Below are 7,006 nucleotides of genomic sequence, written 5' to 3' on the forward strand. Positions count from 1 at the left end.
TGATTGCATACCGATAGAACACCGGCTCAGTATGGGTGAAGTATTCCTTTAAGTACAACACTGGAGTAGTTAAATACATTACACCACTGAACTTATAGCACTGTCAGCACTGCAAGCAGATTGTTGGGTGAAACAGTCCCACTGTGTGTGTGTGTGTGTGTGTGTGTGTGTGTGTGTGTGTGTGTGTGTGTGTGTGTGTGTGTGTGTGTGTGTGTGTGTGTGTGTGTGTGTGTGTGTGTGCGTGTGTGTGTGTGTGTGTGTGTGAATCAGGTGCAATTATCTCCTAACACCGAGGTTGAGAAGTTCTTTTCAGATGACGTAGCTGGACCCTGGAACACTGTGGATGTGCAGAGAGCGCCAACATGTCAGCTCTGTCTTACTTCACTGATTGCCTTGTGAATCCCCCGATGGGTTCCGCTTGGTACATAATCATTTCCCTAACATGGGATAATTTGATTCTATTACTCTAACAACAGCGCGCAAAACAAATTGCCATGTACGTAATTTATTGTGCCAATAATAGCAGAAAACAGATGTGGTAATGGTAAGGTAAGGCCTTCCAAAAACCAAGCGTTTATAAGGACTTAAAACAAAATTGGACATAGTCTTTATAAAAAAAATACATTGGTGAACAACCGGGCCCTTCGTGTATATACACTTGAAGCTGTGTTATTGCTGTGTCCAAACATGCATGATTATGGGTTTGGCCCTATCTCTAGCCTCTTGGTTTCTTAATGCGTGCGCCCACACAGCTCCGGGTCTTTTTCCAACAAAAAAAAACTCCCCTAAAGGTCTTTTTTTTTTTCACAACTTTTTTCCCCTCAGCTTTTCCACAGCTTTCTCTGACACTTATCTGGGATATTTCCTGCTGAGGAAGTTCAACACAAACACACACAGACACACACACACACACAGACACATAAAAAAATGCGCACACACACACACACACACACACACACACACACACACACACACACACACACACACACACACACACACACACACACACACACACACACACACACACACACACACACACACAACATCCATGTATCTCATCAGTTGTATTATCTTTAGCTAATTCTGCATTTTACTGCCTTGCATAATAAATGTGTGTGGGTCTCCTCTGTGTACACTCTACACCTCTCTATTCAGTGGTGTTCTGTACGCCCTCTAAAGTCCCTCTGCTCAGTCCCATTTCTGCCATTGCCTGCGGTCCCTTTTGACACCCCTGGCATGTTAATGGGCCCAATCACCAGACACTGTCCTTGAGAATCTCACTTTGGCTCATTTTCATACCCCCCCCCCACACACACACACCCCCTCCACCAGATTTATAACCTCTGCTGCTTACACCTCCAGATGTTTTGTTCTCTTTTTTACTCTCTGTAATTGCTAATTCAATCTGGTTGTAAAGGAGCAGATGCTGTGAGAGGACCTGAGTACTGATACCTGTGTGTTGCTCTCTCTGTGTGTGTGTACTAGTGTGTGAGTGTGCTTTGTGTTCTGGCCCACATGTACAGCAGCAAAGCAACAGGGTTTACTGTATAACGTCCTGACTCATAAACATAAGCCTCGCACAATCACGCCAAACTCTTTTCCTTGTGTGAGGGCCAGTGTTTGCTGAGTAGTGAACTACATGTACTACATGTAATGTTAATGTTTTTTTTGCAGTAGCTAGTTAGTAGTTTTTTTTTTTTTTTTTTTTTACCTTTATTTATACAGGTAAATCCCATTGAGACCGAAGACTCTTTTGCAAGGGAGACCTGTTTTCCATTCCCACGTTACCATTCACACACACATTCATACACCGATAGCAGGCTAACTATCGACATTCACACGAGGCAAGGTGGGTGAAGTGTCTTGCCCAAGGACACAACAACTATGACACAAGTGGCAGGGCAGGAATCGAACCTCCAACCCTTTGATCATCGGCCGACCCGCTCTACCAACTGAGCCACAGTTTATTCAATAGTTGCATAGTGATACCAAGTAGTTCCAATTACTTTTTTGGTGTTGTTAAAGGTGAAGTCGGCGAAGTTAGGGGGACAAGAATCGGACAGGACAATTCACCATTAAAGGTGGAGTCTGCGATTCTGGAGAACGCTCGTTGTCAAAATCACTTTTTGTCAAAGAATCAGTGAATATCTCGACACTATCCGCTAACTGTCAGTACTCCGTGTGCGCTAAAAAATCTGGTGTTAATGCACAGCTTTATAGGCTCTGTAAAAACTGGTAGGTAAACAAAGTATATAAACAAAGAGGCCCCACCGTAGCTCGTTATAACACGCCCGTTTACAGAGCCTATGCTGTGTATTAACAATGGAGGTAGTGGAACGTGAGGAGATATTCACTGCCTTTGACAACACACATTCTCCTTAATCGCTGTACGGGGCTAAAGACAAGAGCAGTTTAAACTCGTAAATGTATTGCACCCCTGGCTTCAACCTCCATTGTAAACTGACTGACTGTCACCCTTAACTCACCACCGCTGAGGTCTGCTGGTTTTAGCCGGAGTGACAGTTGGCTTTGTGGTGGGAGGCCTTCCTTGTATTTTTTTCCTATCATCTTCCACTCTTTTTCTCACCGTGTAAAAGTGGCGATGCGGTCCAGTTTTAGAAGGGGGAAAACAAACAGACTGCTTATCCACAAGAATGTGAATGCTACTTTACTCCCATTAGGAACATCTGTGTGTGCGGTTTGAGATCACAGCGGGATGTCTCTGCGACTCTCAACATGTGACAAGTGGCCTCATTGTTTAAGCATATTGAATACCTACACACTGTGCCAGATAGGCCCTGTATACTTGCATACACATATTTACTACACATTTACATGAAAGCTATACGCACACTTAAAAGGCGCACAATCAAACATCAGACATCCTTTGCTCGCATTTCCACATACCCACACACACACACACACACACACAAACCAGACACACACATGCACGTATGCCCGCACGCACACAAAGACACGCTAACACACACACAAACACACGCATGGACGTGCACACACACACATGCACATACACGCACACACACACACACACACACACACACACACACACACACACACACACACACACACACACACACACACACACACCACAGGACCTGTCATGTGTCAGGGAGACAGAGGTCAGATACTGTGTGATGTGTGTGGGGGTTATATCGCTTGGGAAAAAGGACTAAAAGATCTTACCGAGGCTGCAAGAGGGCCAACAATAACAGCCTGAAATATCCCAGCAGAGGAAGAAAAAGCCTGGCTCTTGACAGGGAGAGAAGCTGGGGCCCCGTGCAGAGAGTGGCTGCTCTACGGGGCACAGAGATGGGCGGAGGAGCGCTTAATACATAGCTAATGTGCAAAAACAAAGAGCATTGTGTTTTTCTAATGGCATTGTTAAACTGCAAAGAAGAAGAAGAAGAAAAAACACAACAACGCACAGAGTGTTTCATGAGATTGGAAGCACATGTTCTGGAAAGAAAGAATAATAGCAGAGTTGTAGAAGTGTCGTCTTTTTTGTTTGTGTGTGTGTGTGTGTGTGTGTGTGTGTGTGTGTGTGTGTGTGTGTGTGTGTGTGTGTGTGTGCACATTCCCAAGTTCGAGATGATGTTCTGACCACATTTGTCATGGGAACTTCAGCCATGTAAACACACACCACCCCTCTCCCCCCGCCCCCCTTACCCCTCCCCTCTCTCCTACCCCCAGTGGTCACACCACTGACACACACACACACACACACACACACACGCGCACACACACACACACACACACACACACACACACACACACACACACACACACACACACACACACACATGTGTACATAAAATGGAACAAACTCACCGCTCTCTGTGCAATGCTCAGCAGTCTCCAGTAGCAGAGAAGTCAGAGTGCCCCCTAGTGCTCCTCCTCTTACAATGACATCATGTTTGTCTGGCTTCCTTTCTTCTCTTCCTCCACTCTAAAGTGGTCAGTGACAACTTGGTCTCAGAACACCAAAGTGATGATCAACTGAAGAAGCAGGATGATGAATGGAATGTGCTTATATAAAAATTCAATATCCAAAAATATCCAAATATGACAGAAACTCTTGCTTCTCTCTCTCTGAACATATAAAGTATCAACAACAACAAAGGGGAAAAATTCCAGAACTTGCTTCGACAAGACAATTTACAAAATGAATATGACTTGACATTAGATTTCTACAATTAAAGGTGCAGACAGCGCATGCGGGAGAATGCTTGTTGTCAAAATCACACTTTGTCAAAATCAGAGAATATCACCTCAGGATTGGCTATCTGTCCATACTGTGTGTCCATTGAAAAAAAAACAGTGTTCATGCCTAGGCCTAGGCTCTGTAAACAGGCATGTTGCTAACTATGGTGGGCCCTCTTTGTTTACATACACTATGTTAACATACCAGTTTACAGAGCTTATAGTCTGTGTAAAACACTGGATTTGTTTTCAGCGCACGCACAGGTAGCTGACGGTGATTTTGACTAAAAGTGATTTTGACAACAAGCGTTCTCCAGAATAGGTGACTCCACCTTTAAGCCTCCTGCCAGCTCAGGGTTTCCCTGGACTGCATAGCAGCAAACTGTATTTAAAAAAAGACTCACCCCTGCATACACACACACACACAGCATCCTATACATCAGTGTACACAACTCTGATCTTTGAGGACACCCGGGCTTTTCAATCAAAGCTTTGATTGAACGCTTTGCCGTCCTCAGCACTCGCACACTCACAGAATACACACACACAGACATTGTTGACAGAGAGCGTCTTGAGCGACATCATTTACCACTTAGGCCCCTCCCCGAGGAACGTGCCATTCTTAATGCGTGGCAGATAGCTTGATAGCTCTGCTTTCTGTCCAGAAGTGCACGTCAATCAACAGCTCGCATCAACGTCACCCAGGCAAAGTGTTCCTGAAAGATCTTTTTACTGAGTGCCTTTCTATCCATCCTCCTCCATCCCACACACTCTCTGACACACACACACACACACACACACACACACACACACACACACACACACACACACACACACACACACACACACACACACACACACAGAGCCATTTCCATCTCAGCAATCACTTCTCCCGGAGTTCTCCTCTCTCTTCGGACGTGTAACAGTAATTGAGGTTGCTCCCTCGGGTGCAGTGCATTCTGGGCCGTTAAGTGCTGTTTCTTGTTGTTGTGTTTTTTTTTGGGGGGGGACTATTGTGTTGTTTCCTCCTGCTCTCTCCTATAGAGAAGTCTAATCCACGGTGGGCCATATTTACACGTATCATTAGAGAATAGGGACCCAGTCAGATGTAGGGCATGTGAGGGCTCTTTCTCTAAGCCCCACCGGAGCATCAATCAATACGACAAAAAGAGTCTTAATACCTTTATTTTTTGTAAACGCTCAGTCACTCACCGGAGACTCCAAAAATATATTTCACTGCAGTAGAAATGGCCACCAGTCAATCAATTGGTGTAAAACGTTAAACACTGTATACGTTGGCAGGCAGATGTGTGCTTGTTTTAATTGTGTATATTCTTCCTGAAGGGTGGGGTGGTACAATGTTGTTGGGTGGGGGGGAATTATACAGCAATGTTCTTTTTGCTATAGATTTAATTTTAATTTTTGTATTAGGTCTTATTTGGTTAACATAAAATGATAATGGAGAACTGTTCACTTACTTCCCGTAAAGTGTAACCACCTTGCTTAATCCTCCAATAAAAAGATTTATAAAATATAAAATAAAAAAAATGGCCACCAGTCAGACATTGAATTCTTCCTTTTACTCAAATGAACTCAATGGAATGTGTCTATTTAAGATGACACGCAGTCAGTCAAGGGTGTTGCCTTTGCTGGGCTGACCTCTGTGCTTTAGAGCATCAGGCCCTGGCTTGTAGTTGAGTACACAGCCCACCCCGTGTGACCTTTTTACTGTGGGTTTGATGGCGTTGTCCGTCCAGAAGAGGGAGTGATTGATCTGGATTGACACAAACAGCCAGTTGGCCTGCCTGGCCTGTCACACAGCATCACTGGCTCACTGTAGCATGCCTGAATGCCAGATGAGGAGGGGATGGGGAACACACAAGGGGTTGGTGACCTGCTTGTGGTGATGTGTAGGAGGCCTATGGCTACAGTTTTAGGGGGTGGGGAGGGAGAGGGGGCTGGATTGGACAAAAATAAAAGGACAGGCTTTTACAATAGAGCATGGTTGGCAGTGTGAAGAGAAAGCCATAGAGTGTGATACATATACATTTAAAATGTACACAGTATGTTTACAATATATGTAATGGTTCAATGCTCTACATATCTTTTTCTATTAAGATCTTTTAATTTGAATAAAATGGTCTCTGATTGAAAAACTATATCCTGTCATGACCATGCATGCACTTCTGTTTCTTCTTGTTACTTATTGACCAACATGTACACACACACACACACAAACACACACACACACACACACACACACACACACACACACACACACACACACACACACACACACACACACACACACACCAATAAACCATCAATATAACTGCAATAAGACACTATTTTACTGGATACATTTTCCCATTATGCAACACCAGTATAACCCTACGATAAACCACACAATGCTTTATCTTGTTGAGACATCTAGCGTATGCAAAACCACATTATAACTGCCAGTTGGCCCAGAGCAGGTAGCTGCTTTTGGAATTAGGCTACTTGTATCCAACAAGTGTGCATGGAATTGAATTTAAGATAAAACAGTTAGTTCTGGGCTCTCAAATAAGCCCTCTTAGCCTTTTTTTAATCAAATGTAGTCGACCCCCATGGACTTATAGGCCTATAGGCTATGATTCAGGCAACAGGTTTTCTCCCCACAATTAGTTGATAGCTGTTTCTTTCTTGTTTTTCAAAAGTCTATGCCTACAGTGTGACAGTAGACGGTAAAGAGTGTGCCTTGTAGTGCCTGAACACTAATTAGAAAAGACTACAACTCCAATGC

Source organism: Ammodytes marinus (genome assembly GCF_949987685.1).
Source record: "Ammodytes marinus genome assembly, chromosome: 10".
In the NCBI taxonomy this organism is placed as follows: Eukaryota; Metazoa; Chordata; class Actinopteri; order Uranoscopiformes; family Ammodytidae; genus Ammodytes; species Ammodytes marinus.